General features: G+C 43.3%; 1 long non-coding RNA gene and 2 pseudogenes across 3 annotated transcripts in view; 2 read left to right on the forward strand and 1 right to left on the reverse strand.

Moving 5' to 3' along the window:
• Ces2d-ps (carboxylesterase 2D, pseudogene) overlaps nucleotides 1-2,959 on the forward strand; it is a 6,660-nt pseudogene extending 3,701 nt beyond the window's left edge. Inside the window, exons 6-12 of the transcript NR_033726.1 lie at nucleotides 127-225; nucleotides 488-629; nucleotides 759-839; nucleotides 1,057-1,201; nucleotides 1,562-1,699; nucleotides 2,055-2,127; nucleotides 2,554-2,959. The product of NR_033726.1 is annotated as a carboxylesterase 2D, pseudogene (transcript). The remainder of the gene's footprint in view (nucleotides 1-126; nucleotides 226-487; nucleotides 630-758; nucleotides 840-1,056; nucleotides 1,202-1,561; nucleotides 1,700-2,054; nucleotides 2,128-2,553) is intronic.
• Nucleotides 1-17,248, reverse strand: part of Gm33141 — a 19,274-nt gene extending 2,026 nt beyond the window's left edge. The window contains exons 1-3 of one of the 2 annotated variants that reach the window (XR_387976.3): nucleotides 17,160-17,248; nucleotides 16,830-16,984; nucleotides 1,568-1,776 (exon numbers count right to left, since the gene is read on the reverse strand). This is a non-coding gene — a long non-coding RNA (predicted gene, 33141). Of the gene's footprint in view, nucleotides 1-1,567; nucleotides 1,777-16,829; nucleotides 16,985-17,159 lie in introns of those variants that run through there. The other variant, XR_387975.1, reaches the window with a different exon arrangement.
• Nucleotides 15,674-24,786, forward strand: part of Gm8798 (predicted gene 8798) — a 14,278-nt pseudogene continuing 5,165 nt past the window's right edge.

Raw genomic sequence — 24,786 nt, forward strand, 5'->3', positions numbered from 1 at the left:
TAGGAAACTGGGAACAACAATACAATTTATTCCAATCCACACAACACACCCTACAGTGTGGGAATTATGCACAACAGCGTCGTCTTGGAACTGATAACTCTCCATCTTGCCTCATTCCTTCTGCAGACGGTGGCCAAGCTTTCTGGATGTGAGGCTATGGATTCCCAGGCCCTGGTGCGCTGTCTGAGAGGCAAAAGTGAAGCAGAGATTCTGGCTATTAACAAGGTTGGGAGAATTGTGTGTCTGGGAGAACCTGGTGTTCATGATGGGAGATTCTGAACCAAATAGCTCATCTTTATGCCTTTGTGTTCTTTCAGTTCTGTGTGTAAAATGAATACAAGATAAGCTAATCTAAGTGTAGATTCTCCTCCAGGGTGAGCAGATCACCCTGAAACTAGTGAGAAATGAGAAAAAGGTGGAGGTTACTCAGTAGACATCAGGATATTTATTTCATTAACCTTCAGCATCGACCTCTAATACCTCACAGGTCTTCAAGATGATCCCTGCTGTGGTGGATGGGGAGTTCTTCCCCAGGCATTCCCAAAGAGTTGTTGGCATCTGAGGATTTTCACCCTGTCCCCAGCATCATTGGTGTCAACAATGATGAGTTTGGCTGGTCCATTCCTGTGGTAAGGCAGAGTTCCAATCCTCTGGGAGCCTGGACACTCATATGCTAAGTAGATGTGTTCAAGGAAACTCAATACATCTTTAATCCAAGTCCATCAGACCCTAAACTTAATACTGTCTTCTGCTCCCAGGTCATGGGCTCTGCTCAGATGATAAAAGGAATAACCAGAGAGAACCTGCAGGCTGTTCTGAAGGATACAGCAGTACAAATGGTGAGACACCTCTGGTCCTATCCAAATAGAGGTGTCCCTCACATTTCTTTCTCAGACAGCATCTTTATTAATACAATCAGTACATATTGTGATTCTGTGTGTTGTACTCAGACCTATATCCTAGGTAATCCCAGACCCCATTCTCCCAACACCAAAGTTTGCTGTCTACCTAATCTACAATATGGCAACCTCATTGCTCCTGATCACCTTGGTGTAGATGCTGCCTCCTGAGTGTAGTGACCTGCTAATGGAAGAGTACATGGGGGACACTGAGGATGCCCAGACCCTCCAAATACAGTTCACAGAGATGATGGGAGATTTCATGTTTGTGATCCCTGCACTCCAAGTAGCACATTTTCAACGTGAGTATATCTGTGTCAAAGCTTAGGGGAGCAGCTCAGAGATGGGGGTCATGGTGAGCACTGTGGAGTATGGTGGTGTCTAGGTCTCCTAATGTCCAGTTTAAGAGAGTGAAATCTGGGTAGAGAGAAGAAAATGGGTTGCTGATAACTCTATTGACTTAACAAAAGCACTCAGCTGGGAAGGCCATGGGCACTGATTAGCCAAGGGCTTTTCCATGGCTTGTGCTCAGCCTGAATCCCACTCTCTCATTTTACTTCTATGATTCTTGGTAAAGTTTTATCAAGCTACCTTGTTACCAACTGCTTATCAGTAAAACTTCAGATGAGAGTCAACTAAGTCACTCTTTTTCCCACCTCCAGGCTCCCATGCCCCTGTCTACTTCTATGAGTTCCAACATCCACCCAGCTACTTCAAGGATGTCAGACCACCCCACGTGAAGGCTGACCATGCTGATGAGATTCCTTTTGTCTTTGCGTCCTTCTTCTGGGGCATGAAACGTGAGTCTTCACTTTTTATCTTGATCAAGGTCCCCGATGATTTCCTATAGGGATTCTGAGCTTCCATTTTAGAAAACCTAGATTGTGAGCAAAGAAAAAGAAATCCAATGTGCAGCCTATTGTGGCCTCAAATCCATGCCCAGCTTAGAATCTGAATCACAGTCTAGCCTGTGATAGAGAGGTGACAGCACATCAAGGCCGTAATTGAATTAGAAACTTACAAGGATCTTGGATTCTGAATAATGAAGAAGGGAGGCAACAAAAGCCAACAGTTTGGGAGCTGGGATGGGGCATGTGAAGAATGAGTTGACAGTTGCATGAGGTGGCATTGACTTTGTCTTCCTTATGACTCCAGTTGACTTCACTGAGGAGGAGGAGCTGCTGAGCAGGAGGATGATGAAGTACTGGGCCAACTTTGCACGACATGGGTGAGAATACACCCCTCAACCTAACGTGTGTTGGTTCCTATCTAGGGCTCTCTATTGGATGGTGGCCTTGTAGCATCCATGGATCTTTCATCACATACAGGTCTTTCCTACACAATAGCACATTTATACAGATACTTTGTAGGTGTCAGACATGGGTCATCTCACAGTGACAAAGCTGGTGGGGCTATAATGCTATGTTACTGTTCCTTAGATCTCACCTCTTAGAGGTAACACAAAGCAGGTCAGGCAGTCTCCCCACATGAAGCAGAACCTCATGAGTGACACTTGTATGCACATATTAGGACACAAGTCACATCAGACCCCTTAACCAATGTCCTACTTGTTCTACTGCCCTGATCCAAAACATAGGATTAGGCTTTGGATGAGTGTAACCTTACTGTTCTTTGCTGTGTGATATATCCACAGGAACCCCAACAGTGAGGGTCTACCCTACTGGCCTGTGATGGACCATGATGAGCAGTACCTGCAACTGGACATCCAGCCTGCTGTGGGTCGAGCCCTGAAGGCTGGAAGGCTGCAGTTCTGGACCAAGACTCTGCCCCAGAAGATCCAGGAGCTAAAGGCTTCTCAGGACAAGCACAGGGAGCTTTAGTACCCTGTATCAAAAAAAATGTGTTTGGGGTTTAAAGTCAATAGCGCTACAAATTCCATTTATTTATTTTTATTTGTTCCAACACTTACATAAGCATCTGTCACCTCAGTCTTTGAGCTTTCATGTATGAAAAATACTCTGTATTACTTATCATTCTGGCCAAACTTTCATTAAATTCAATAAATTCTCAAATAACACTGTGGATGTGTGAGCCTCAAAGAGCCTCCATCTTCTTTAACTGAGATTATACTCTTCTTTCCTTCTTTCATTCCCTCCTTCTTTCCATTATCTTCTCCCCGTCTTCATTCTCCTCTTCTCCAAGTCCCAGACCTTCTTCAAATGAAGTGGATGCTCCAGGGAATGTTTGTCTGTGACAAAAATCCTGTGTCTATTCTCAGCAAGTTATGTTTTCTTATATTTAAAATTGGCAACAGAAAACTTGCTTTCCCTAAGCTTTATTGCCTTCAGGAGTTTGGAATGTTATTCCCAAAACACCATGAACTCCAAATTGAACCGAGGGCAAATCTGCATGGGGAGCATGTTGAGTTTTAGTATGGCTTTTTGCAGGCAGGGCATGGCTTGGTGGGCTGCCACAGGTTGAAGCACCAGCAGGACCAATACCTTTTGTAATCATATATTAAACAGACCCTTACCAGAGTTGACTTAGGCTGGTCCTGGGTGGGGTAGGACATGCACAACCTCCCTGTTCCCTTTGCAGAGATATAGTTGGTGTCAGGGCAGCTGCTAAGGCTTGGATTTGGAGATTAACCTTCTGCTGTAGCTAAGCTTGTGAGAAAAGTCATCCATCCATCTCCTCTCAAGCATTAAAGACTTGAAAAGCAATTTTCTCACCAACTCCAGGATGGGGACATTGCAGTAGGTTTGTATACAGTTTGTAGAAATTAGAAAATTGTCTCAAATAAAATAAAGTATACCATGGATTGATGTGTGCCCAGAAGGAAAAACAGGGAAGTTACAACCTAATGTGGTTGACATACATATGAAGTTATGAGGAAGGGATCTTTTACAACAATGAGATAATCAACTTGATATTTCTGCAATCCCAGAGATAGCTCAAGAAGAAATTATGGGTGGAATGTTAGATGCTCTTGGGGATGGCATTGATATATGTCATCAAAAACAAGCCCAGGCTGTGTCAATTGTCTAAATATAGGATATCCCAGTGATTGAGTTTCCACATTTATAAGGTAGGGCACTGTTGAAATATCAGTGGCTCTACTCCTAAAGTGGTTGACAAGCTTGTGTGAGTAGAGCAGTGGTCCTTAACTAAGGAAAAATTACAGCATTCGAGCAGCTGATATAAAAGCAGTTGTAGACTCATCATTCTGAAGAGTCTACCAGTCTCTGGAATTCCCCTGATGGTCTCCATGCTCCACATTCCAGCGCCAGCTGTTATTCAGTCTCTGTCTCTCTGCCAGTTATGTCATGGTGGCCCTGATCACGCACGACATTTGTAATCTGAGAGGCAAAGCAAGGTCTCTGTGTTTGTCCCTCTGTCTCTGTCTCTCTCTGTCTGTGTCTCTCTCTGTTTGTGTCTCTCTCTGTCTCTGTCTCTCTGTCTCTGTCTCTGTCTCTGTCTCTCTCTCTCTCTCTCTCTCTCTCTCTCTCTCTCTCAAACCCACATCTCTATCTCTATCATTCATGCTCTCCCTCTTACTCCCTTCTACAGAGCAGATCCTGAGTGTCTTCTTCATTTCACATTTTCTCTTTCTTTTTTTCTTTTTGTTTTTTAGAGACAGGGTTTCTCTGTATAGTCCTGGCTGTCCTGGAACTCACTATGTAGATCAGGCTGGCCTCGAACTCAGAAATCCGCCTGCCTCTGCCTCCCAAGCACTGGGATTAAAGGCATTTGCTACCACTTTCCGGCTTCGTTTCACATTTTCACTGTGGCTATGACCATCATCCACACGGGGCCTCTGAGTGATGGTACAGTGAGGAGCAGAGCACACAGGGATTTCCCGAGCTGAGCTAGAGAAATGTCTGGGATTAAGAAGTACTGGGGCATAAAGCCTTCATAGCACCTAGGGCCTTTCCTCTCATTGATGTCCCACAAGGCCATCCTCTGGTACATATGTGGCTGGAACCATGGGTCCTTTCATGTGTATTCTTTGGTTGTTGGTGTAGTCCCTGGGAGCTCTGGGGGTACTGGTTGGTTCATATTGTTGTCCCTCCTATGAGGCTGCAAACCCCTTCAGCTCCTACCATCCTTTCTCTAACTCCTCCATTGGGGACCCCCTGCTTAGTCCCATGGTTGGCTGCAAGAATCCATCTCTGTATTTGTCAAGTTCTGGCAGAGACTCTCAGGAGACAGCTATATAAGGCTCCTGCCAGCAAGCACTTCTTGGCAACCACAATAGTGTCTGGTTCTGGTAACTGTATATGGGATGGATTCCCAGGTGGGGCAGTCTCTGGATGGCTTTTCCTTCATTCTCTGATCCACACTTTGTCTCTGTATCTCCTCCCTCCCATGGGTATTTTGTTCCTCCTTCTAAGAAGGACTGAAGTATCCACACTTTGGTCTTCTTCTTGAGTTTCACATGATCTGTGAATTGTATCTTGGGTATTCTGAGCTTCTGGGCTAATATCCACTTATCAGTGAGTGCATATTATATGTGTTCTTTTGTGATTGGGTTACCTCACTCAGGATGATATTTTCTAGTTCCATCCATTTGCCTAAGAATTTCATAAATTCTTTGTTTTTAATAGCTGAGTAGAACTCCATTGTGTAAATGTACCACATTTTCTGTATCCATTCCTCTGTTGAGGGTCATCTGAGTTCTTTCCAGCTTCTGTCTATTATAAATAAGGCTGCTATGAACATAGTAGAGCATGTGTGCTTATTACATATTAGAGAATCTTCTGGGTATATACCCAGGAGTCGTATTGTTGGGACCTCAGGTAGTACTGTGTCCAATTTTCTGAGGAACCGCCAAACTGATTTGCAGAGTGGTTGTACTAGCCTGCAATCTCACTAGCAATGAAGAAGTGTTACTCTTTTGCCACATCCTCACCAGGATCCGCTGTCACCTGAGTTTTTTATCTTAGCCATTCTGACTGGTGTGAGGTGGAATCTCAGGGTTATTTTAAGTTGGATTTCCCTGAATATTAAGGATGATGAACATTTCTTTAGGTGCTTTTCAGCCATTCATTCCTCATTTGAGAATTTTGGGTACACTTGCATTTGGAGTACAGACGTTCAGAATTGAGAGTTCTTGGTAGATTTTTCCCTTTGATGAGTATGAAGTGTTCTTACTTATATTTTCTGATGACTTTTGGTTGAAAGTCGATTTTATCCAATATTAGAATGGCTACTCCTGCTGGTTTCCTGGGACCATTTGCTTGGAAAATTGTTTTCCAAACCTTTATTCTGAGGTAGTTTTTATCTTTTTTTTCCATTTTTTATTAGGTATTTAGCTCATTTACATTTCCAATGCTATACCAAAAGTCCCCCATAGCCACTCACCCCCACTCCCCTACCCACCCACTCCCCTTTTTTGGCCCTGGCTTTCCCCTGTACTGGGGCATATAAAGTTTGCGTGTCTAATGGGCCTCTCTTTCCAGTGATGGTCGCCTAGGCCATCTTTTGATACATATGCAGCTAGAGTCAAGAGCTCCGGGGTACTGGTTAGTTCATAATGTTGTTCCACCTATAGGGTTGCAGATCCCTTTAGCTTCTTGGGTATTTTCTCTAGCTCCTTCATTGGGGGCCATGTGATCCATCCAATAGCCGACTGTGAGCATCCACTTCTATGTTTGCTAGCCCCAGGCATACTCTGACAAGAGACAGCTATATCAGGGTCCGTTCAGCATAATCTTGCTAGTGTATGCAATGGTGTCAGCATTTGGAAGCTGATTATGGGATGGATCCCCGGATATGGCAGTCTCTACATGGTCCATCTTTTTATCTCAGCTCCAAACTTTGTCTCTGTACCTCCTTCCACGGGTGTTTTGTTCCCACTTCTAAGGAGGGGCATAGTGTCCACACTTCAGTCTTCATTTTTCTTGAGTTTCATGTGTTTAGGAAATTGTATCTTATATCTTGGATATCCTAGGTTTTGGGCTAATATCCACTTATCAGTGAGTACATATTGTGTGAGTTCCTTTGTGAATGTGTTACCTCACTCAGGATGATGCCCTCCAGGTCCATCCATTTGGCTAGGAATTTCATAAATTCATACTTTTTAATAGCTGAGTAGTACTCCATTGTGTAGATGTACCACATTTTCTGTATCCATTCCTCTGTTGAGGGGCATCTGGGTTCCTTCCAGCTTCTGGCTATTATAAATAAGGCTGCTATGAACATAGTGGAGCATGTGTTCTTCTTACCAGTTGGGGCATCTTCTGGATATATGCCCAGGAGAGGTATTGCTGGATCCTCCGGTAGTACTATATCCAGTTTTCTGAGGAACTGCCAGACTGATTTCCAGAGTGGTTGTACAAGCCTGCAATCCCACCAACAATGGAGGAGTGTTCCTCTTTCTCCACATCCATGCCAGCATCTGTTGTGACCTGAGTTTTTGATCTTAGCCATTCTGACTGGTGTGAGGTGGAATCTCAGGGTTGTTTTGATTTGCATTTCCCTGATGATTAAGGATGTTGAACATTTTTTCAGGTGCTTCTCTGCCATTCGGTATTCCTCAGGTGAGAATTCTTTGTTCAGTCTGAGCCCCATTTTTTAATGGGGTTATTTGATTTTCTGAAGTCCACCTTCTTGAGTTCTTTATATATGTTGGATATTAGTCCCCTATCTGATTTAGGATAGGTAAAGATCCTTTCCCAATCGGTTGGTGGTCTTTTTGTCTTATTGACGGTGTCTTTTGCCTTGCAGAAACTTTGGAGTTTCATTAGGTCCCATTTGTCAATTCTCGATCTTACAGCACAAGCCATTGCTGTTCTGTTCAGGAATTTTTCCATTGTACCCATATCTTCAAGGCTTTTCCCCACTTTCTCCTCTATAAGTTTCAGTGTCTCTGGTTTTATGTGAAGTTCCTTGATCCACTTAGATTTGACCTTAGTACAAGGAGATAAGTATGGATCAATTCGCATTCTTCTACACGATAACAACCAGTTGTGCCAGCACCAATTGTTGAAAATGCTGTCTTTCTTCCACTGGATGGTTTTAGCTCCCTTGTCGAAGATCAAGTGACCATAGGTGTGTGGGTTCATTTCTGGGTCTTCAATTCTATTCCATTGGTCTACTTGTCTGTCTCTATACCAGTACCATGCAGTTTTTATCACAATTGCTCTGTAGTAAAGCTTTAGGTCATGCATGGTGATTCCACCAGAGGTTCTTTTATCCTTGAGAAGAGTTTTGCTATCCTAGGTTTTTTGTTATTCCAGATGAATTTGCAAATTTCTCCTTCTAATTCGTTGAAGAATTGTGTTGGAATTTTGATGGGGATTGCATTGAATCTGTAGATTGCTTTTGGCAAGATAGCCATTTTTACAATGTTGATCCTGCCAATCCATGAGCATGGGAGATCTTTCCATCTTCAGAGATCTTCTTTAATTTCTTTCTTCAGAGATTGAAGTTTTTATCTTACAGATCTTTCACTTCCTTAGTTAGAGTCATGCCGAGATATTTTATATTATTTGTGACTATTGAAAAGGGTGTTGTTTCCCTAATTTCTTTCTCAGCCTGTTTATTCTTTGTGTAGAGAAAGGCCATTGACTTGTTTGAGTTTATTTTATATCCAGCTACTTCACCGAAGCTGCTTATCAGGTTTAGGAGTTCTCTGGTAGAATTTTTAGGGTCACTTATATATACTATCATATCATCTGCAAAAAGGGATATTTTGACTTCCTCTTTTCCAATTTGTATCCCCTTGATCTCCTTTTGTTGTCGAATTGCTCTGGCTAATACTTCAAGTACTATGTTGAAAAGGTAGGGAGAAAGTGGGCAGCCTTGTCTAGACCCTGATTTTAGTGGGATTGCTTCCAGCTTCTCTCCATTTACTTTGATGTTGGCTACTGGTTTGCTGTAGATTGCTTTTATTATGTTTAGGTATGGGCCTTCAATTCCTGATCTTTCCAAGACATTTATCATGAATGGGTGTTGGATCTTGTCAAATGCTTTTTCTGCATCTAACGAGATGATCATGTGGTTTTTGTCTTTGAGTTTGTTTATATAATGGATTACATTGATGGATTTTCGTATATTAAACCATCCCTGCATCCCTGGAATAAAACCTACTTGGTCAGGATGGATGATTGCTTTAATGTGTTCTTGGATTCGGTTAGGGAGAATTTTATTAAGGATTTTTGCATCGATATTCATAAGAGAAATTGGTCTGAAGTTCTCTATCTTTGTTGGATCTTTCTGTGGTTTAGGTATCAGAGTAATAGTGGCTTCATAAAATGAGTTGGGTAGAGTACCTTCTACTTCTATCTTCTGAAATAGTTTGTGCAGAACTGGAATTAGATCTTCTTTGAAGGTCTGATAGAACTCTGCACTAAACCCGTCTGGTCCTGGGCTTTTTTTGGCTGGGAGACTATTAATAACTGCTTCTATTTCTTTAGGGGATATGGGACTGTTTAGAAGTTCAACTTGATCCTGATTCAACTTTGGTACCTGGTATCTGTCCAGAAATTTGTCCATTTCGTCCAGGTTTTCCAGTTTTGTTGAATATAGCCTTTTGTAGAAGGATCTGATGGTGTTTTGGATTTCTTCAGGATCTGATGTTATGTCTCCCTTTTCATTTCTGATTTTGTTGATTAGGATTTTGTCCCTTTGCCCTTTAGTGAGTCTAGCTAAGGGTTTATCTATCTTGTTGATTTTCTCAAAGAACCAACTCCTAGTTTGGTTAATTCTTTGAATAGTTCTTCTTGTTTCCACTTGGTTAATTTCACCCCTGAGTTTGATTATTTCCTGCCGTCTACTCCTATTGGGTGAATTTGCTTCCTTTTTTTCTAGAGCTTTTAGATGTGTTGTCAAGCTGCTAGTATGTGCTCTCTCCCGTTTCTTTTTGGAGGTACTCAGAGCTATGAGTTTCCCTCTTAGAAATGCTTTCATTGTGTCCTAAAGGTTTGGGTACGTTGTGGCTTCATTTTCATTAAACTCTAAAAAGTCTTTAATTTCTTTCTTTATTCCTTCCTTGACCAAGGTATCATTGAGAAGAGTGTTGTTCAGTTTCCACGTGAATGTTGGCTTTCCATTATTTATGTTATTATTGAAGATCAGTCTTAGGCCATGGTGGTCTGATAGGATACATGGGACAATTTCAATATTTTTGTATCTGTTGAGGCCTATTTTGTGATCAATTATATGGTCAATTTTGGAGAAGGTCCCGTGAGGTGCTGAGAAGAAGGTATATCCTTTTGTTTTAGGATAAAATATTCTGTAGATATCTGTCAGGTCCATTTGTTTCATAACTTCTGTTAGTTTCACTGTGTCCCTGTTTAGTTTCTGTTTCCACGATCTGTCCATTGATGAAAGTGGTGTGTTGAAGTCTCCCACTATTATTGTGTGAGGTGCAATGTGTGCTTTGAGCTTTACTAAAGTGTCTTTAATGAATGTGGCTGCCCTTGCATTTGGACCGTAGATATTCAGAATTGAGAGTTCCTCTTGGAGGATTTTACCTTTGATGAGTATGAAGTGTTCCTCCTTGTCTTTTTTGATAACTTTGGGTTGGAAGTCAATTTTATCCGATATTAGAATGGCTACTCCAGCCTGTTTCTTCAGACCATTTGCTTGGAAAATTGTTTTCCAGCCTTTCACTCTGAGGTAGTGTCTGTCTTTTTCCCTGAGATGGGTTTCCTGTAAGCAGCAGAATGTTGGGTCCTGTTTGTGTAGCCAGTCTGTTAGTCTATGTCTTTTTATTGGGGAATTGAGTCCATTGATATTAAGAGATATTAAGGAAAGGTAATTGTTGCTTCCTGTTATTTTTGTTGTTAAAGTTGGCATTCTGTTCTTGTGGCTGTCTTCTTTTAGGTTTGTTGAGGGATTATCTTCTTGTTTTTTCTAGGGCATGGTTCCCGTCCTTGTATTGGTTTTTTTCTGTTATTATCCTTTGAAGGGCTGGATTCGTGGAGAGATAATGGGTGAATTTAGTTTTGTGGTGGAAATCTTTGGTTTCTCCATCTATGGTAATTGAGAGTTTGGCTGGGTATAGTAGCCTGGGCTGGCATTTGTGTTCTCTTAGTGTCTGTATAACATCTGTCCAGGCTCTTCTGGCTTTCATAGTCTCTGGTGAAAAATCTGGTGTAATTCTGATAGGCTTGCCTTTATATGTTACTTGACCTTTTTCCCTTACTGCTTTTAGTATTCTATCTTTATTTAGTGCATTTGTTGTTCTGATTATTATGTGTCGGGAGGAATTTCTTTTCTGGTCCAGTCTATTTGGAGTTCTGTAGGCTTCTTGTATGTTCATGGGCATCTCTTTCTTTAGATTTGGGAAGTTTTCTTCAATAATTTTGTTGAAGATGTTTGCTGGTCATTTGAGTTGAAAATCTTCATTCTTATCCACTCCTATTATCCGTAGGTTTGGTCTTCTCATTGTGTCCTGTATTTCCTGGATGTTTTGAGTTAGGATCGTTTTGCATTTTCCATTTTCTTTGATTGTTGTGCCGATGTTCTCTATGGAGTCTTCTGCACCTGAGATTCTCTCTTCCATCTCTTGTATTCTGGTGCTGATGCTGGCATCTATGGTTCCAGATTTCTTTCCTAGGGTTTCTATCTCCAGCGTTGCCTCACTTTGGGTTTTCTTTATTGTGTCTACTTCCCTTTTTAGGTCTAGTATGGTTTTGTTCATTTCCATCACCTGTTTGGATGTGTTTTCCTGTTTTTCTATAAGGACTTCTACCTGTTTGGTTGTGTTTTCCTGTTTTTCTTTAAGGACTTGTAACTCTTTAGCAGTGTTTTACTGTTTTTCTTTAAGGACTTGTAACTCTTCAGCAGTGTCCTCCTGTATCTCTTTAAGTGAGTTATTGAATTCCTTCTTTATGTCCTCTACCATCATCATGAGATATGCTTTTAAATCCAGATCTACCTTTTCAGGTGTGTTAGGGTGTCCTGGACTGGGCGAAGTGGGCGTTCTGGGTTCTGATGATGGTGAGTGGTCCTGGTTTCTGTTAGTAGGATTCTTACGTTTACCTTTCGCCATCTGGCAATCTCTGGAGTTAGTTGTTATAGTCGTCTTTGTTAAGAGATTTTTCCTCTGTTGATTTTGTTACCCTCAATCAGCAGGCGTGGGAGACAAGCTCTCTCCTCTGAGTTTCAGTGGTCAGAGCAGTCTCTGCATGCAAGCTCTCCTCTTTCAGGGAAGGTGCACAGTTATCTGGTGATTGGACCTCCTCCTGGCTGAAGGTGAAGGCCCAAAACAGGATCTTTCCCAGAAGCTGTGTTGCTTTGGCCAGGAAGGTGGCCGGTTGTCTGGAGTCGAAAATGTCGCCGCCTCAGAAGCTCTGTGGCTCTCGCCAGGAAGGTGGCCGGCCGTCTGGAGCCGAAGATGGCGCTGCCTCAGAAGCTCTGTGGCTCTCGCCAGGAAGGTGGCCGGTTGTCTGGAGCCGAAGATGGCGCCGCCCCAGAAGCTCTGAGACTCTTGCCCGTACCAGAAACAGCTGGCCTCTGTATTCCACACGGTCACCCGTGCAGCCTGCCCTCCGCGGAGTCCCGGAGCCAAGAAGGCTCCCGCCGGCGCCTGTGACACAAACCTCTCAGGCTGGGCAGACCCCCGTGCTCTCACCAGGAAGGTGGCCGGCTGTCTGGAGCTGAAGATGGCGCCGCCCCAGAGGCTCTGCGACTCTCGCCCGTCTCAGAAACGGCTGGCCTCTGTATTCCACACGGTCACCCGTGCAGTGGCAGGCGAATTTCTGAGTTCGAGGCCAGCTTGGTCTATGCAGAGAAAGCCCTAGGACAGCAGTCTCCATTGTTAGTTGAAGTCATCCAAAACCTGGCCCTTCTTGGCATAATGGAGGCACTTAAAAATTTTTCTGAGGCAAAGGACACAGACAAGCCCAGGCAACCGCTCCGCCTGCCGGCCGCTCGGTCCACCGCTCTCCAAACGCCAGCAATCGAATCTGGTAGTTTTTATCTTTGACACTGAGGTGCATTTTCTGTGTGCAGCAAAATGCTGAGTCCTGTTTATGTATCCAATCTGTTAGTCTATGTCTTTTTATTGGGAAATTGAGTCCATTGATGTTAAGAGATACTAAGGAATAGTGATTGTTGCTCTTTGTTATTATTGATCTTATTTTTATGTTTGTGTGGTTATCTTCTATTGAGTTTGTTGAAAGAAGATTACTTGTTTACTTTTTCTAGGGTGTAGTTTCCCTCCTTGTGTTGGTGTTCTCCACCTATTATCCTTTGTAGTGCTGGATTTCTGGAAAGATATTGTATAAATTTGTTTTTGTCATGGAATATCTTGGTTTCTCCATCTATGGTAATTGAGAGGGTTTTTTCCTCACATCTTTTTTTATTAGATATTTTCTTCATTTACATTTCAAATGCTCTCCTGAAAGTTTCCTATACCCTCCCCCCCTGCCCTGCTCCCCTACCCACCCACTCCCACTTCTTGGCCCTGGCTTTCCCCTGTACTGGGGCATATAAAGTTTGCAAGACCAAGGGGCCTCTCTTCCCAATGATGGCCAACTAGGCCATCTTCTGCTACATATGAAGCTAGAGATACGAGCTCTGGGGGTATTGGTTAGTTCATATTGTTGTTCCTCCTATAGGGTTGCAGACCCCTTTAGCTCCTTGGTTACTTTCTCTAGGTTCTCCATTGGGGGCCCTGTGTTCCATCCAATAGATGACTGTGAGCATCTACTTCTGTATTTGCCAGGCCCCGGCATAGCCTCACACAAGACAGCTATATCAGGGAACTTTCAGTAAAATCCTGCTGGCATTTGCAATAGTGTCTGGGTTTGGTGGCTGATTATGGGATGGGTCCCCGGGTGGGGTAGTCTCTGGATGATCCATCCTTTTGACTTAGCTCCAAACTTTATCTCTGTAACTCCTTCCATGGATATTTTGTTCCCAATTCTAAGGAGGAATGAAGTATCCACAAGTTGGTCTTCCTTCTTCTTCTTGATTTTCTTGTGTTTTGCAAATTGTATCCTGGGTATTCTAAGTTTCTGGGCTAATATCCACTTATCAGTGAGTGCATATCTAATGACTTCTTTTGTGATTGGGTTACCTCACTAAGGATGATATCCTCCAGATACATCCATTTGCCCAAGAATTTCATAAATTGATTGTTTTTTATAGCAGAGTAGTACTCCATTGTGTAAATGTACCACATTTTCTGTATCCATTCCTCTGTTGAGGGACATCTAGGTTCTTTCTAGCTTCTCGCTATTATAAATAAAGCTGCTATGAACATAGTGGAGCATAGTCTGGGTTGGCATTTGTGTTCTCTTAGGGTCTGTATGAGATCTACCCAGGATCTTCTAGCTTTCATAGTCTCTGGTGAGAAGTCTGGTATAATTGATAGTTCTGCCTTTACATGTTATTTGACCATTTTCCCTTAATGCTTTTAATATTCTTTCTTTGCTAGTGCATTTGGTGTTTTGATTATTATAGGACAGGAGTAATTTCTTTTCTGGTCCAAGCCATTTGGAGTACTGTAGGCTTCTTGTATGTTCATGGGCATCTCTTTCTCTAGGGTAGGGAAGTTTTCTTCTATAATTTTGTTGAAGATATTTACCGGCCCTTTAAGTTGGGATTCTTCACTCTCTTCTATACACATTTTCCTTAGGTTTGGTCTTTTCATTTTGTCCTGGATTTCCTGGATGTTTTGAGTTAGGAGCTTTTTGCATTTTGAGTTTTCTTTGACTGTTGTGTCAATGTTTTCTATGGTATCTTCTGCACCTGAGATTCTCTCTTCTATCTCTTGTATTCTGTTGGTGATGCTTGTATCTACGACTCCTGATCTCTTTCCTAGCTTTTCTATCTCCAGTGTTGTCTCCCTTTGTGATTTCTTTATTCTATTTCCATTTTTAGATCCTGGATAGTTTGTTCAGTTCCTGCATCTGTTTGGTTGTGTTTTCCTGTAATTCTTTAAGGGATTTTTTTTGTGTGTGTTTCCTCTTTAAGGTCTTTTACCTATTTACCTGTGTTCTCTTGTATTTCTTTAAAGGAGTTATTTACCTCCTTCTTAAATTCCTCCATTTTCATCTTGAGATGTGAGTTTAAATCAGAGTCTTGCTTTTCTGGTGTGTTGCAGAAACCAGGGTTCGTGGTTGTGGGAGAACTGGGTCCTGATGATGCCAAGTAATCTTAGTTTCTGTTGCTTATGTTTTTGCACTTGCCTTTTGCCATCTGGTTGTCTCTGGTGTTAGTTGGTCTTGCTGTCTGACTTTGGCTTGTCTCTCCGGCAAGCCTGTGTGTCAGTACTCTTGAGAGACCAGTTCTCTCTGGGAGAAATTTGGGTATGTAGAACTGTGGCACAGGATCAGCTCTGTGTGCAAATGGAGACCAGACGAGTTGGGTCCCAGGCCGCCCCTAGTTTCCTTTGTCCTGAGGCTTCTGTGCAGGCTCCTATGAGAAGGGGTTGTGATCCAACCTGCACTCACAGACCTGTCTGCACTCCTGGGAGGCTTGCTCCCTGCTGGCACTATTTGTTTATGAAGGCCTATGGCTGAGTATCTGGTACAGGCAGAGACAGAAACCTGAAGGCTCTGACCTTCTCATAGAAGCATTCTGGCTTCTCCTGTTACAGCTTTCTGGCTAGGTAAGGGGACAGGGTACCTGGTATCAAAGACAAGCTTCATAATTCATGCAGTGTCTTTTCAGGAGGCCAGAGAGAGAACAGAAACAGCAGAGGGGACTTTCCCCTACCTCCTGAACATTGGCTCCTATCTCTTGTGACTAATCACTTCTGCTACAGTGAGAACTTTGACCACAACCACCCGACTACAACAAGTTCCCCGCCTACATCTTTTGATTTAAATCCCTGCCTTGGCAGGACTCACATATTCTGCTTCCTGTTTGTGAAACTTAGTCTTCCAAGCAGCCCAGAACCTGGGCTGAGAGCTGACCATGCCACAGAACCAACTGCATAGCTGGCTGAATGCTGTGCTTTTTGGGCTGCTGCTTCTTATCCATGTGCATGGTGAGGCTCACTAAACTGGCAGCGGAGAATAACTGAAGTCAGCGAATAGCTGAGTTTGTGGGAGGGAAAGCATGGGGGCAGGGAGGAAACTAATTGAAATCATAGCCAGACATTATCAAACTGTAGGTCACGATCATAGGGAGACCATTCATATATGGAGTGGTTTCTAGCTGGAGGGGTAAGGAAGCTCCCACACTCACAGGTGAACCAGGGGTAGTGGGGGCAAAGTGGTTGGATTCCCTTTTTCTGTGCCCTGGTAACAAAGAGACAAAAATCTCACAATATGTTGGCAGCTGGTTACAGAAAACTAATCCAGATGGCATCTTTCCATCAGGTCAGTACTCACCAGAGTCCAGCCCCATCAGAAACACACACACTGGCCAGATCCGAGGAAGCCTTGTACATGTGAAGGACACTAAAGCTGGTGTCCACACCTTCCTGGGAATTCCTTTTGCCAAGCCTCCTGTAGGACCACTGCGCTTTGCACCTCCTGAGGCCCCTGAGCCATGGAGTGGTGTAAGAGATGGAACTTCACATCCAGCCATGTAAGTTCTGGACCCAGAGGGTTTCAGGTACTGGGGGAGACTGTGCTCTGAGCTCTGGGCCATGCTGAAGTGTCTCCTCCATTTCAGTTACACAGCAGTTTTCTCTCTTTGTAGATGAGTGCCCCATGGGTTTTTCTGATGATGTGCTAATGTCGAGTAGTACAACTGGGCCAGGCTCCTAGGTCAGAGCTTGGCACTCATAGGGAATAACATGGCGGTATTATGGAGAGAAGCAAAGATAAAATTGTTCACACATTCCAATTAACCAAAGTGTTCTCTGCCACAATGGGTGCATCTCTAGGCATGAGTAAATGTCACATATTAGGCAGCAATCACTCTGAATCCAGGAGAATATACTTCATGTCCTTGAAGACTACAGCAGTGATTGATAACTTGCTAGCCCCATCCTGACAGTCATTGTGAAAACCTATAAGGCCATGTGCCATTGAACAAGGAACAAGTATATGTACTTACCACTGCAGACACTGCAGACAAGAGAAGATCCCTGAGAGTCTGTACATGTGATGAAGGTCTACTCACTACCCTTTAGGGCAGCATTGCCACTGAATCCTCTAGTAGTTGTATGAGTCCAAAACTCCAATATGAGGATCTTAGTTTGTGTTCTGTTGCTGTAATAATGTACCAACAAATGCAAGTTAGGGGAGAAGGCTACTATTAGAGGCTCCACATTACAATCCATCCTTTGGGGAAAACACAGTGAATCAAAACTACTGGAGCTGTTTACATCACAGCCACACCCAGGAACAGAGACTAGAAAATGCTTACATGGCTGCTAATGTTTACCTCACTTTTCTATTCTTATACAATTCCATGAATACCACTACAGACAGCCATTCATTTTCATGTGGACATCTAGATCGTTCTCTATCCCAGACTCAGAAAGAATGACATTCAGGCCCCACCTGACTGGCAGCCTCCCTAGAAATCTGGCTCCACCCCAAATTATACAAAGCCAGTGACCTTTACCTTGGTTGGAAAGGACTTAGAGAGAGAGTATGTGTCAGCAGGGTGTCTCAGGAGGAGCAGCAGCTGAAGGTGGCTGAGATAAGATCTCCAGACTTACACTGGGTTTTGATCACGATCCATCTCTTGGAATATCTGTCTGCTATTTTCATCAGGTGTCTGCAAAATCATGATATGATGAATGAAGGCCTGCCCGAAATGAAAATGATGCTGTCTTCCTTCCCTATGTCTGAGGACTGCCTGTATCTCAACATCTACACACCAGCCCACGCCCATGAGGGCTCTAACCTGCCTGTGAATGTCAGGCTGTGGCCAGCTTGGGGAGAAGGCATTTTGTCAAGATGATTAGAAGGGACAAAAGCAACCTGAGTTCCATTACAGGGTGGACCCTGATAAAAGTCTTACCTTTCTTGGGCCAAAGAAGACCATCTCAGCCACATGATGCAGCTGAATCCTGGGTATGGGACACAGAGCACTGGACCTCTGAGCCATCAAAGGCCCTTGCTGTCTGATGAAATCAGAACTCATTCAATGACTTGTTCTTTGCAGATCCACTTAGGGGCTCAAGACCTCAAAACTGAGGTCACTCAAACTTATACTCTTGGGTTATCTGTTGTGACAATGAGGGTTGGTGATCCTTTCCATTTGTAATCTGGAGAGATATTCATGGAAACACCCCACTTTGTTCCACTGTGAAGAGCCTATGTAATGATGAGATTATTCTATATAGAGAGCAATGAATTCAAACTGAGACACAAGGTGGGAATGGGGACTAGAAATACATTAATGGGAATACTAGTTGCCCTGGCAGTGGCCAAGGCTCTGAAGTCCTGAGAATTTTTACATATGTCTGTAGCTGCACAGAGTCCCAGGAGTTGATATTCTAGTAAGCAGACCAGAGAGCTTGGACAGGCTAGGAGCTTCCTGGCATCTCTCTTGACTTCTCCAGGTGATGGTGTGGATCCATGGAGGTGCACTGGTTATAGGAATGGCTTCCATGTTTGATGGATCTCTATTGACAGTCAATGAGGACTTGGTGGTTGTTACTATCCAGTATCGTCTGGGTGTCCTGGGCTTTTTCAGGTAAGATCATTACTGGGCAATAGTAGCTGATCAGAACCTAGACAGCCCTTTGATCCATGTCCCTTCCACTTCTCAGCACTGGAGACCAGCATGCCAGAGGCAACTGGGGATACCTGGACCAAGCAGCTGCCCTACGCTGGGTCCAGCAGAACATCGCCCACTTTGGAGGCAACCCTGACCGGGTCACTATTTTTGGCGAGTCTGCAGGTGGCACAAGTGTGTCTTCACATGTTGTGTCCCCCATGTCCCAAGGGCTCTTCCATGGTGCCATCATGGAGAGTGGGGTGGCCCTGCTTCCTGACCTTATCTCTGAAACCTCTGAGATGGTCTCCACTGTAAGTGCTCTCAGCCCTGCTGTCTCAGCCTTTATACTCTGGTACTCTGGTGTTCTGTTCAGTGGGGAAATCAAGGACAGTGGGAAATAACTTCTTTCCAATAATTTTTATTTTAATTTTTTATTATCTTTAATCTTTTTAACAGTCCAGTCGTTTTTCCCCTCCTATTCTACCCTCTGACAGTTTCTCATCCATTTCTCCTCTCCAGTCTCCAAGAAAATGTCCCCACATCACCTACACCTCCCAACACAGCCTGCCAGACCTCCTCATTCCCTGAGACCTCAAGTATCTCATGGTTTAGTTGCATCTTCTCTCATTGAGGCCAGTCCAGGCAGTCCTCTGCTGTATATATGTTGGGGGCCTTGAACTAGCTACTGTATGCTGTCTGGTTTGTGGCTCAGTGTCTGAGAGATCTCAGGAGTCCTGATTATTTGAGACTGCTAGTCTTCCTATGGGATAGTCCTTCTCCTTAGCTTCTTCCAACCTTTCCCTAATTCAACAACAGGCATTCCTGCCTTCTGTCCATTGGGTGGGTGTAAGTATCTACTTCTGTCTCAGTCAGCTGCTTGTTGGGCCTCTCAGAGGACTGCCATGTTTGTAAGCATATCACAGCATCAGTAATAGGGTCAGACCTTGAAGCCTCCCCTTGGGATTGGTTCCAATTTGGGCCTATCACTGGACCTTCTTTCCCTCACACTCTTTTCCACTTTTATCCCTGCATTTCTTCTAGGCAGAGATAATTCTAAATCAGAGTTTCTGACTGTGGAATGGGAACCCCATCCCTCCACTTGATGCCCTGTCTTTCTACTGGAGGTGGATTATACAAGTTCCTTCTGCCCACTGTTGGGCATTTCATCTAAGGTCCCTCCCTTTGAGCCTTGAGATTCTCCCACCTCCCAGATCCCTGGTACATTCTAGAAGGTTCCCCCCATCTCCCACCTCTCATCTCTAGAAGCTGTATATTTCCATTCATTCTGCTGGCCCTCAGGGCTTCACCCTGCTCCTCCTCCAATACCTGATCATGTTCCCCCTTTCCCCTGGCCTTTCCCCACCCCTCAGCAACCCATTTCCCTACCTACCTACCTCTGTCCTCTGGTTTCTTTTCCCTCCCTAGTGAGATTGAAGCATTCTCACTTAGGCCTTATGTTAACCTTTTTGAGTTCTGTGGATTGTATGCTGGGTATTCTGAGCTTTGTTTTTGGCTAATATTCACTTATTAGAAAGTACATACCATGCATGTCATTTTGGGTCTGAGACACCTCACTCAGGATATTTTCTAGTTCCATGCATTTGCCTGCAAAACTCATAATGTCCTCATTTTAAATAGCTGAATAGTATTCCATTGCATAAATGAACCACATTTTCAATATCCATTCTTTCATTGAGGGACATCTAGGTTGTTTCTAGCTTCTGGCTATCACCAATGAGACTGCTATGAACATGGTGGAGCATGTGCTCTTGTTGCATGGTGGGACATCTTCTGGGTATATTTCCAGAAGTGGTATAGTTGGGTCTTCGGGTATATCTATTTCCAATTTTCTGAGGAAACTCCAGATTGATTTCCAGAATGGTTGTATCAGTAATTTCTGAGAATCTCAGGGGTTAGCATCTACTCACTTCTATTTCATACTGGATGAGCATGCTATAAGTCCACGAACTGGTCCTTGCAGTTTCTATCACTGGCAAAAATAAATGTGTATGTGCTTGGGAGCTGATTCACTGGTTTTTAAAAGTGCTTAGAGTGGAAGCCTGAGGCCATAAGTTCAAATCCCAAGAACACACAAAGGGCTGGAAACAGTAGCATCTACCTCTAATTCTCATGTTCTTCTGGTCAGATGGAAGGCAAAGACAAGAGATTCCTTGGATGTTCACAGACCGGCTCATTGGTGTAGGGAGCAACAAAACAAGAAGTCACCCTATTAAATAATGAAGACAGTAAAGACCGAGACTTCGTTCTCTAACAAAAGTTTGTACATGAGTACAAACTTTCAGACAATTACATTTTCCCCAATACAAGAAACACAGAAAAACAGGTGGAGAAAACAAAGCTACCCTAAACAAAAAGACCAGGTGTGAAGGTAGAAAGGGTCCCAATGACCACTGTCACCTTTGATCAATTGCACAATGGGAACAACATGTATTTATTCCAATCCACAAAACACAGTGTGGGAAATAGGCACAACAGCATCGAATTGGAACTGAGAACTCTCCTTCTTGCCTCATTCCCTTTGCAGACGGTGGCCAAGCTCTCTGGATGTGAGGCCGTGGACTCAGAGGCCCTGGTGCGCTGTCTGAGAGGCAAGAGTGAAGCAGAGATTCTGGCTATTAACAAGGTTGGGAGAATTGTGTGTCTGGGAGAACCTGGTGTACATGATGTGGGATTCTGAACTAAATACCTCATCTTTATGCCTTTGTGTTCTTTCAGTTCTGTGTGTAAAATGAATACAAGATAGGCTAATCTAAGTGTAGATTCTCCCCCAGGGTGAGGAGATCACCCTGAAACTAGTGAGAAATGAGAAAAAGATGGAGGTGACTCAGTAGACATCAGGATATTTATTTCATTAACCTTCAGCATTGACCTTAATGCCTCACAGGTCTTCAAGATGATCCCCGCTGTGGTGGATGGTGAGTTCTTCCCCAGACATCCCAAAGAGTTATTGGCATCTGAGGATTTTCACCCTGTCTCCAGCATCATTGGTGTCAACACTGATGAGTATGGTTGGATCATTCCTATGGTGAGTCACAGTTTCAATCCTCTGGGAGCCTGGAGAGCATATGAATGCTAAGAAATAGAAACTCAATACATCTTTAATCCAAGTCCACATCAGACCCTACACTTAAGACTGTGTTCTGCATCCCAGATCATGGGCTTTGCTCAGAAAATAAATGGAATAACCAGAGAGAACCTGCAGACTGTTCTGAAGGATACAGCAATACAGATGGTGAGATACCTCTGGTCCTCTCCAAATAGAGGGTTCCCTCAAATTTCCTTCTCAGACAGCATCTTTGTTAATGCAATCAGTACATACTCTGATTCTGTGTGTGGTCCTCAGACCTATACCCTAGGTAATCCCAGACCCAATTCTCCCAAATAGCAAATGTTCTTCTTGCCTACTGAATCTATATTATGCCTAACCTCATTGTCCCTGCTCTCCTTGGTGTAGATGCTGCCTCCTGAGTGTAGTGACCTGCTAATGGAAGAGTACATGGGGGACACTGAGGATGCCCAGACCCTCCAAATACAGTTCACAGAGATGATGGGAGATTTCATGTTTGTGATCCCTGCACTCCAAGTCACACATTTTCAACGTGAGTATATCTGTGTCAAAGCTTAGGGGAGCAGCTCAGAGATGGGGGTCATGGTGAGCACTGTGGAGTATGGTAGTGTCTAGGTCTCCTAATGTCCAGTTTAAGAGAGTGAAATTTGGGTAGAGAAGAAAATGGGTTGCTGATACTCTATTGACTTAACAAAAGCACTCAACTGGGAAGGCCATGGGCACTGATTAGCCAAGGGCTTTTCCATGACTTGTGCTCAGCCTAAATCCCACTCTCTCATTTAACTTCTATGATTCTGGTAAAGTTTTATCAAGCTACCTTGTTACCAAATATTTATCAGAAAAACTTCAGATGAGAGTCAACTAAGGTTGATTCCAGGACTCCGCGGAACTTAGGAAATTAGTCTGAACAGGTGAGAGGGTGCACCAGAGAACCGGACAGCTTCTGGGACAGGCGGAAGCACAGAGCCGCTTAGGCAGCACCCTTTGCGGGCCGCAGACAGCCGGCCACCGTCAGGACCAGAGGACAGGTGTCCGCCTGGCTCGGGTGGCGGCCTCAGCCTCAGCAGCAGCGGTCACCATCTTGGTTCCGGGACTCCGCAGAACTTAGGAATTTAGTCTGCACAGGTGAGAGTGTGCACCACAGAAGCTGACAGCTTCTGGGAACTGCCAAAGCAACACAGCTTCTGAGAAAGGTCCTGTTTTGGGCCTTCTTCTTCGGCCAGGAGGAGGTCCAAACACAAGATATCTGCGCACCTTCCCTGTAAGAGAGCTTGCCATCAGAGAGTGCTCTGAGCACGGAAACTCAGAGGAGAGAATCTGTCTCCCAGGTCTGCTGATAGACAGTAACAGAATCACCAGAAGAACAATCTCTAAACAGAGTCAACTATAACTACTAACTCCAGAGATTACCAGATGGCAAAAGGTAAATGTAGGAATCTTACTAACAGGAACCAAGACCACTCACCATCATCAGAACCCAGCACTCCCACTTCGCCCAGTCCAGGACACCCGAAAACCTAGACCTAGATTTAAAAGCATATCTCATGATGATGGTAGAGGACATCAAGAAGGACTTTAATAAATCACTTAAAGAAATACAGGAGAACACTGCTAAAGTGTGACAAGTCCTTAAAGAAAAACAGGAAAACACAATCAAACAGGTAGAAGTCCTTACAGAAAAAGTGGAAAAACATACAAACAGGTGATGGAAATGAACAAAACCATACTAGACCTACAAAGGGAAGTAGACACAATAAAGAAAACTCAAAGTGAGGCAACACTGGAGATAGAAACCCTAGGAAAGAAATCTGGAACCATAGATTTGAGCATCAGCAACAGAATACAAGAGATGGAAGAGAGAATCTCAGGTGTAGAAGATTCTATAGAGAACATCAGCACAACAATCAAAGAAAATGGAAAATGCAAAAAGATCCTAACTAAAAATATCCAGGAAATCCAGGACACAATAGGAAGACCAAACCTACGGATAACAGGAGTGGATGAGAATGAAGATTTTCAACTCAAATGACCAGCAAATATCTTCAACAAAACTATTGAAGAAAACTTCCCAAATCTAAAGAAAGAGATGCCCATGAACATACAAGAAGCCTACAGAACTCCAAATAGACTGGACCAGAAAAGAAATTCCTCCCAACACATAATAATCAGAACAACAAATGCACTAAATAAAGATAGAATACTAAAAGCAGTAAGGGAAAAAGGTCAAGTAACATATAAAGGCAAGCCTATCAGAATTACACCAGATTTTTCACCAGAGACTATGAAAGCCAGAAGAGCCTGGACAGATGTTATACAGACACTAAGAGAACACAAATTCCAGCCCAAGCTACTATACCCAGCCAAACTCTCAATCACCATAGATGGAGAAACCAAAGTATTCCACGACAAAACCAAATTCACACATTATCTCTCCACGAATCCAGCCCTTCAAAGGATAATAACAGAAAAAAACCAATACAAGAATGGGAACAACACCCTAGAAAAAACAAGAAGGTAATCCCTCAACAAACCTAAAAGAAGACAGCCACAAGAACAGAATGCCAACTTTAACAACAAAAATAACAGGAAGCAACAATTACTTTTCCTTAATATCTCTTAACATCAATGGTCTCAACTCCCCAATAAAAAGACATAGACTAACAAACTGGCTACACAAACAAAACCCAACATTTTGCTGCTTACAGGAAACTCATCTCAGAGAAAAAGATAGACACTACCTCAGAATGAAAGGCTGGAAAACAATTTTCCAAGCAAATGGTATGAAGAAACAAGCTGGAGTAGCCATCCTAATATCTGATAAGATTGACTTCCCATCCAAAGTCATCAAAAAAGACATGGAGGGGCACTTCATTCTCATCAAAGGTAAAATCCTCCAAGAGGAACTCTCAATTCTGAATATCTATGCTCCAAATACAAGGGCAGTCACATTCATTAAAGAAACTTTAGTAAAGCTCAGAGCACACATTGCACCTCACACAATAATAGTGGGAGACTTCAACAAACCACTTTCACCAATGGACAGATCATGGAAACAGAAACTAAACAGGGACACACTGAAACTAACAGAAGTGATGAAACAAATGGACTTAACAGATATCTACAGAACATTTTATCCTACAACAAAAGGATATACCTTCTTCTCAGCACCTCATGGTACCTTCTCCAAAATTGACCACATAATAGGTCACAAAACAGGCCTCAACAGATTCAAAAATATTGAAATTGTCCTAT

Source organism: Mus musculus, chromosome 8, assembly GCF_000001635.26.
Source record: "Mus musculus strain C57BL/6J chromosome 8, GRCm38.p6 C57BL/6J".
Taxonomy (NCBI): Eukaryota; Metazoa; Chordata; class Mammalia; order Rodentia; family Muridae; genus Mus; species Mus musculus.